At 38.4% G+C, this 9111-nt stretch overlaps 1 long non-coding RNA gene across 1 annotated transcript; it reads left to right on the top strand.

The window, feature by feature from the left end:
- LOC109819451 lies at positions 1418 to 5681 on the top strand. The gene is made up of 3 exons (XR_002241538.1): positions 1418 to 1621; positions 3937 to 3990; positions 5103 to 5681. It is a non-coding gene; the product is annotated as an uncharacterized LOC109819451 (long non-coding RNA).

Genomic DNA, 9111 nt, shown 5'->3' with positions numbered 1-9111 from the left:
TCGAACCAGCCGCCAGAGGAACTCACCGGGTATTTGTCAACCTCTGTTTATCCCCATTCACAATTTTACTTTCAGAATGTGAGGCCCAAGGTATAATAACTGTAAATTTTTAATACTGGTTTAAATAATTTTTCTGGCATTTAAATATTAAAATTTTATTTTTTAAAAAGAGTATTTGTATTTCGCTAAATTTCTAGAATTTTCTATAATTTAAAAGTTTGTTTTTATAATTATTTTAATGATTTTGCTAATTATAAATTTAATTGTTACGATAACGACTTTTAAATTAATGTTTGGTTATTTATTATTGTTATTATTATTATTATATTATTAGTTATCTTGTATTATTATTAACATTTAGCTGCTACATATACCTGTAGCAGGCATTGTATACATTGTTATACCCCTTTCAGTCTAATCCTACTCTACTCTGTCTCTCTCCCTCCAATAATTCATCCTCTCTCTTCCCTACCCCACTTCCCCAATTCCCTCCCCCTTTCACGCAAAATACTGTGCCTCGTATTTCCCCCTCTTTTTTTAATCTCTCGTGCTCTCTCTCTCACTCACGAGCTCTCTCTCTCTCTCTCTCTCTCTACAAAATCTCATCTCTCTCTCACTTTCTCCCAGTTCACTCTCTCCCTCCCTCTAAACGCCAGCCACACAACCGCCTTCACCAACGCGCCATTCGCGCCCCTACGTCATTCCTCGCCTTCATCCCTGTAGCCCCCTCAGCCGCCAGCATCCCCCGTCGCCTGTCCTCACCCCTTCTTCTTCATCAACCCCGCCTCTACCCCACGTCCCTCCGCCCTGAAAGCTTCGTCGCCTGCCCTCCACGCAGGAAGCCACTCCACGCCCTCGACTTCGCTACATCACTCCGCTCAACCGTTAATGTCCTCAGCTTAGCCATCAACTTCAATTTGGTAGACATAAATTCCCAAAGACACATCACCGCCCAGCCAACGCCCCAAGCTCCGATCGCCACTGTCCTCGCGCGAGCGCCACCTGACCAACCGCCGTGTAACCGCCCGCTGCAACCTCCTACGCAGCCTTCCGCTCTCAAGCCAAGCCACGCTACCCAGATCCAACCGCCTTCGCCACCACCCCGTCCACCACCGTCTCATCCGCTGTCGACCCGCTCAAAACCACTCGCCCGCAGCAGTCCCGACGGCCTCCAGCACCATCCCTAGCCAGCGCCTCCGCCCTCATCCCACTCCCTCTCCACCCATCCCCATATCAGATCAGCAGGCACCCCACGCCGCCGGTTCTCTTCTCCGCCTCAGACACAACCAGGCTCCTCCTCTTAAAACCGCGCCGTCGACCGTCCGCTGCCTCCTTTGCCGTCCCGTCCAGATACTGCCCTCACCGCCTGCAGTCCCGTCGTTGGCCTCCCTCTCTCGCCCAGCTGCGGCTGCCGACCAGCCCTGCAGCGAGCTCCGCCCAGCTCTCCTCCCCAAGCTCCGCTGTCGACAACGCCGCTGCTCGAATCCTTGCCGCCGCTCTCCTACACCACTGCAGCTCCTCCATCACCTCCACCTCTCCTCGTCGTTGCCTCGAACCGCTACGCACATCACCGAAACAGCAAACATCGGCATCGCCACCTTGTCCGTAGACACATAGCCACGTACGGTAACGTTGAATCATCCGACAATAACCCGAGACAAGATCCCGATACTTGTCATTCAATTCTTAGATCCGCTCTGAATTAATTAGTGGCTTGCAAGATCCCACTTGCTCAAATTTAAATTTTATATTTATTATGAATTATCTGTAATTTTAGATCTGTGATATAACTATCTACGTAGGATTATTGATGAATAATATTAAATATATCATACTAATATGATAAATAGCATTTTCAGAATAATTATAATGAATTAAAAGAATTTATTTCGGTAACGGAATCATTTTTGGATAATTATATTAATTAAAAAGAATTTATTTGAGAATGAAATCATTTTAGGAAAATTATAATAATTTAAAAGTAATTATCTTGGAAAAAGAATTATTTTAGATTATATATATATATATATATATATATTTAGAAATTATCTTGTGGAAGAAATCGTTTTAGAATGATAAATATTTTTAAAAAGAAATTATTTGGGTAAATAGACTATTTTGAATTAATGAGAATTTATCTTATAAAAAGATTATTTTTGATTATTTTAGAACAATTTTATGATTCAAATTCTTAATCTTGATTATCTGATATGCTATGATATTATTGTACATGATTAGTTACAGTGATTGTTCCTTGTTGTGATTGAGAATCGTTAGGAGTTTATGACTATAGTGACATGTGTGACATGAATAAGACCTAGAGACATGTGTTGTGTTGATTTAGCAAAACGAGAAGAGTTGGGATGGGAAAGTCCGTGTTCATGTGATCGGATAAGACTGTTGATGTATCTTCCAGGCTTGCGCCCGTGGTTGGTGTCGCCACTGGGGTTGGTTTGTAGGGCTAAAGTAAAGTGTGTACATCACTTTAGTCAGTGGGAATTGAATTTGTCACCCGAGTTTTGCTTGAGTTCGGACCAGGCAGAAAACGGTTTACGTGTAGTCCTCTGGCCGCATGTGTAGCGGGATTGGATGCACGTAGGGGATTTGTGAGCAGTCAGTATCCGATGACAGGAGCGTTGACTCTATGTGAGATGTGACCAGTGACATGTTATAGAATGGTTAGTTACATGACATTGTTTCTTGTCTAAGTATGATTTCTTGTGAGATACGGACCAGTTATATTTCTTTTCATACATAGATCGGGATTAATATTTAATTATCTACAATTTGAGAATATGGTATATACATGAGGGGTTCCTTGTTTGGATTATTTCTGTAATAACCCAAATAATTAGGGCCTTAAAAACTTGATTAATGGAGAATTTTTTTTTAATTACAGATTAGGGAGTTAATTAAGGGTATTCTAGGAATTTCACCATAACTCCCATTTATCTGCCACGTTAAAACTTTGTGGCTAAAACTCATTCGATGAATGGGTCGGCACCTCTTTAACGGGAGATTAAAAACAGAGAAAAACAGAGAAAATCAAAGAAAATCACAGGAAAAAAATCAAATAAAACCCACGAAAAAAGAGAGAAGAAGAAGAAGAGGAAGGAATGTGATCAACATCCCAAAGTTCAAAATCAGTAAGGTATAAGTCAATCCTCATGTTGATCTAAAATTTCTTGATTTAGAAGAAGTAAATATGTTATAGAATAGTAATAAACTGATAAATTGATATTTGATTAACTGTTTTAGTAAATAAGAGAGAAATACTAACCCTAGTTTCGTCGGGGGTCTGACCGCCGGCCACTTTTGTTCGCCGGCGATCCCTTGCCGTAGTCTTGGGGTTTTGGCGAGACAGGGAGAGGAAGGAGAGAGAGAGAGAGAGAGAGAGAGAGAGAGAGAGAGAGAGAGAGAGAGAGAGGAGAAGAAAAACCGAAAAAAAAGAAGAAGAGAGGGAACGGAAAAAAAAAGAAGAAAGGAAAAAAAGGGGAAGAAGATGAAGAGTCAGGAAGCAGAGATTTAGATAAGGAGAGGAAAATTTACTTTAAGCCCCTGAACCATGTAAAACTTTCTAACAGACCTTAGTAAAATAAGTTATGGTTTAAAATAACTGGAAAATATCTATTAGGCCCCTGTCTTTTGTTCAGTTGCAAACAAGTCCAACCTGAGGAATAAACAATAACTTTTAGACTTGATAAAATTCCCTATAACCCCTTGCATTATCATAAATTACTAGAAAATCCAAAAGCTAGTATATGAGAGTTATAAAATTTTGATAAATTGCTAAAGTTAATAATAAGCTTATATGTACTGTAGAATTTAATCATTATTGATTATATTTGAATTTATTAGACTCTAGATTTTGAATTGATTTACCTATAATATAGGTTTGTTCTGAATTAATAATTAGTCATATATCTTACATTATAGGTTCTGGTTGATATTCGGGAGAATAATAGTTTGAGAAAGTCGTGACCACCAGAGGTGAGTTCATTTCTCACTAGTATTTTATAATATAAAATTTCATGAGTTTTATATTTGATTTATTTGGTGAAAAAAAATATATAAATAAATAAATAATATGTCTTTTCATATAGGTAAAGATTTGACCTATTTCTGTTGTGCTCTATCCTATAATACGAAATTAGCCTCGTACAATATATGAAAAGCAAAATTTATTTTTATATAAAATGTGAAAAAAATTAATTTGGCTCTCGTGCAATTTTCAAATAATCGGGGATGTTGTTTTATCTGAATGTTTTGATGAGGTATTTGGAACGTATTTCAACAGTTTAACGGATTCAAGGATTTTTTGTGACTTAGTATCTGATAAAAGAAAAAATAAACATCCGTAAACTGTTTTAACAGAAATGAGGAGTTTTACCTTGTCAATTTCATTTGAAATATCTGCAAATTCTGTTATGCAAAGTATTTCTTATTTGACATGTGATCTCGATATTTTCAAACCCTCAAATAGCACACTATGGATTGGTTTTGCCTGCCATATGGTGAATGCACCTTTATTTGGCCCTTTTGTATTGTCCCTTTTGAAAATTATTCTGGCTCATCTGTATTTGGCCAGTAACCTATGGCAGTGTTAGGTGCATTCGATTCCCGGGAATTATCTGTTATCTGATGCGGTTTATGCATTCCCTTGCTACTGGGCTAAAATCTGTAGCCTTAGTGTGACCTATGGGATGACTTTTACATTCATGAAATACTCATCGAGAAATAAGATTCTGATAATTGACTGTGAAATTAAGAAAAAAACAATTCTCTGATTTTGTACAAATTAGTAGTTTTTTTCCTTCTTAATGTTTACCTTGATTCAAAAAGGGTTTGATTCCAAGAAATTTCACAGTTTATTCAGTTGCACATGAGAAAGGAAATATAATTATTGTATTCTTTCTTAAAAATGACAATATTATGATATTTGGATCGTATTCTGCTATCTGTGAATTTCTCATGCAAAACTTGAAATTTGTTAATTTCTGAGAACTATTCTTATTACTATTTTGTTAGTTATCTAGGAACTCTAGTGGGAAATGTTCTCACTGAGCGCTAGCTCATTCCGTTGTTTTTAAAATTTTTTTCAGATCCGACGTAGCTTCATAGTAGCCGAACTTTTGGTTTGAGCGTTTGGCTAAGAGGCGTTATATGGAGAGCCTCTTCTTGTTGATGTTACCTTCAGCACATTTTGTTTTGTTTTGTAAAAATGCTTGTAACGGTGATCTTGTGGGCTGTAAGTACCGATCATATATATATAGTTGCTCTGATTTCTATCATCAGCAGGTTTATGAATTATTTGGAAAATAAACTATGTGAGATGAATTGCTAGGCTTGACTCGTGCATAAGACTTGTCTTGTGCACGGGTCGCTGCTGTCGCGCACCCCGTATTTTATGAAATTCCGCTGTAGTTTCGGGGCGTGACAGTAAGGTGGTATCAGAGCTTAGGTTTCGACGTTAGAAACCTTGTAGGGCACGCTATCATAAAGTATATGCGCTAGATGAGTGTTAGCGTATGGATCAATTATGTGATATATATGTATGTATTCATATGTATATACATGTTTGCATATAAATATTTTATATAGTAAAGCCTTTTAAGTTCATTAAGGAGTGTTTAGATGTTTATTTTGTTTTACTTTGTCCTTTTTCTTCAGTAAGTTGATGGATGGTTCCCTTTTTGTAGGATGGCGAGAACCAATTCATTTTCCAGTTCGTCATCTACCCTGTCCAACCCTATGATTTCCGTAGATAGCTCGTAGGAACCCAGCCTAAGAGACTGGGGTTACACTTCCGATGAAACTAATCCAAACCTGATAATGGCTAACCATGTGACCCCCGACTCACCGGAGGTCGAAAACGCAGAAGTTGTTATGATAGATTCATCCGAGTCTGAGCTTAATCATGCTGAGGATGAGGATCTCGTGGTAGAAGTTGTTCCAATTGAGTCATCACCTTCAGAAATTATTATGATTTCATCCGACCCCTCTGACATGGAGTCCTTTGTAGCCTAGATTCCTAGTGTCGACCAGAGACTTGCCCCCTCTGAGGGTGAGTCAAGTAGCCTAGGCATTGGTCCAGATTTCGACCTTAAAGGATGGGGGACTAGCGGCATAGATCCAGATCCAATGTCCAATTCTGTTGATAGCCAAGACTCAGAGGAGACTGAACCAACTGAGGAGAAGTCTAGTTCCAGAAGCTCCTCTTCCTCAGGGAAATAGAGCATAACTGTTAGGGCAATTTTGTAATATCAGTATATGGGTTCTCGTAGTCACTCTTTTGGTTTATGTAGGACATTTTGGTAGAACAATTTTGTAATATCAGTATATGGGTTCTCGTAGTCACTCTTTTGGTTTATGTAGGACATTTTGGTAGAAAATATGTATATATAAACCCATATACTCTTTTGGTTTATGTAGGACATTTTGGTAGAAAATATGTATATATAAACCCATATACTCAGATATATGTATGAACTAAAAAGTTAAATGTTAATAATATACTTTTGGTTTGTAAATACTGACTTGTGATATTATATTGAGCAGTGATTGAATTCCTAATTACTTAATTTACATATATGTGACTGACTTAGAATTTTTTTTTCTTGTATAATAGTTGACTGAAATATTTTATTATTTATAGGAAGATATGGCTTCAGGTAATGAGCAAACCCCTCCGAACGGAGATAAGGATCTAAATCAGACAATAGGTGAAATGATGAGATCTAGAATTGCTCGTGCATCCACCTCCGGGAACCCAATAGATAACAATGCATTGATAGATCTGCTACAAGCGGTGACATCTGTAGTCACCAGACAACAAGATCAAATTGATCGTAATCGGACGAATGGTCAAAACGAGGAACACCCAAAATTAAGAAGTGGCATGGGAGAATTCAAGAAACTATCTCCACCCAGTTTTGAGGGGACAACCGATCCTATGATTGCTGAGCATTGGATCACAGAAATGGAGAAGGTCTTCACATACATGAAATGCCCTGAAGAGGAGAAGGTTGATTATGCAGTATACATGTTAAAAGACCGCGCTTACAGGTGGTGGCAAATGTAGGTCAGGACATTGGGTGAGAAGGCATACAAGATATCGTGGGAGGAATTTAAAAAAAATTATGAAAAGTATTTTCCTTCAACTGTTCGCAAACAAAAAGAACAAGAGTTTCGAAAATTAGAGCAAGGTGACAAGACAGTAGCTGAATATGAAGAAGAGTTCACTTATCTATCAAAATTTGCCATTCACTTGTTGGGTAATGAGGAAGATAGAGCTCGTCGCTTCAAGGAAGGGCTTCGACCGGACATTCGAAAGGCGGTCAGTGCATTTGAACTCCTTACATATGGAGAAGTATTAAAGAAGGCCTTGTTAATTGAGAAAAATGAAATTGATATAAAGCCAAAGAATGAGATGAGCAGCTCCTACCCAAAGAAGCGGTTCTGGCAGGATAATCGCGGTGGAAGAAATAAGAATTGGAGAAACAAAAAAGAAGAATTTCGGCCGTAGAGAGGAGCAATTTACTAACCAGAAAACTTTAAGATGTGATGTTTGTCATAAGCTGGGGCATGAAACGAAAAGTTGTTGGAGAAATACTGGAGCTTGTTTGAGATGTGGTCAGAAAGATCACAAAATAGCAAATTGTTCCCTACAACAATCATCTCGGAATACATTCCAACCTGGCCAGTCCAGTGGTGGGAACAAGAATCCTCAAGCCAAGGCCCGAGTTTATTCCCTAATTGAGAAGGAAGCAGAAGCAAACAAAGATGTGGTGACAGGTACGCTAACTTTTGCGTCAGCTCATGCTCGAGTACTATTTGATTCTGGTGCATCGCATTCCTTTATTGCTGCACAATTCGTTAAGAGAAACAAATTACCATGTGATACCCTACAACAAGAATTGTTTGTTAGTACACCTGGAGGTAGCATATTAGTATCAACTCAAGGTTGTAGGGGTAAAATTTATATTCTCGACAAGGAACTTCCCGTAGAATTAATGATGCTAGAAATGCATGATTTTGATATCATATTGGGGATGGATTGGTTATCCTTAAATCATACTTCTATTTTATGTCGAGAAAAGAAAGTAGTATTCAAATTTCCTGGCCAACCCGAATTTTGTTTTGAGGGCGGAAAGTCTCAACAACCCTTAAAAATCATCTCAGCCCTTAAAGCACATCGAGCGCCGAGGAATGGATGTATGGGTTATTTGGCTTCAGTTGAGATGGTTGATGATGGAAAACTAAGCTTGGAAGAGATACCAATTGTCCGAGAATTTCCAGAAGTATTTCCAGATGAACTTCCAGGGATGCCCCCAGATAGAGAAATTGAATTTTCAATTGACCTAGTACCTGGTACGAGTCCTATCTCTAAGACTCCTTATCGAATGGCACCTGCTGAATTGAGAGAACTCAAGATACAACTACAAGAACTTTTAGATAAAGGCTTCATTCGGCCGAGTGTATCACCCTGGGGTGCACCAGTGTTATTTGTGAAGAAGAAAGATGGAAGTATGAGATTATGTATTGACTTCCGTGAGTTGAATAAAGTAACCATTCGGAACAAATATCCATTACCGAGAATTGATGATCTATTTGATCAATTACAAGGAGCTCAGGCATTTTCAAAGATTAATCTCAGTTCTGGTTACTATCAATTAAAGATTAAGCCAGAAGATGTGCCAAAGACTGCATTTCGAACCCGCTATGGTCATTATGAATTTTTAGTTTTACCATTCGGGCTCACAAATGCACCTGCAACATTTATGGATCTTATGAACAGAATATTTAAACCTTTCTTGGATCAGTTTGTTGTGGTATTTATTGATGATATTCTGATATACTCAAGAAGTAAAGAAGAACATGAAGAACACTTGAGACAGGTGTTGCACACATTAAAGAGAGAACAACTATATGCGAAACTTAAGAAATGTGAATTCTGGTTAGAGGAAGTAGCATTTCTTGGGCATGTAATCTCTAAGGAAGGGATTTCTGTGGACCCTGAGAAGGTAAAAGCTATTGTTAAATAGGACAGACCGACTACCGTGACGGAGATCCGTAGCTTTCTTGGAATGGCTGGCTACTATAGAAAATTTA

This window comes from Asparagus officinalis, chromosome 8 (assembly GCF_001876935.1).
Source record: "Asparagus officinalis chromosome 8, Aspof.V1, whole genome shotgun sequence".
Classification (NCBI taxonomy): domain Eukaryota; kingdom Viridiplantae; phylum Streptophyta; class Magnoliopsida; order Asparagales; family Asparagaceae; genus Asparagus; species Asparagus officinalis.
Note: the sequence above shows the minus strand (reverse complement) of the source record. Positions and strands in the feature narration are given on the sequence as shown.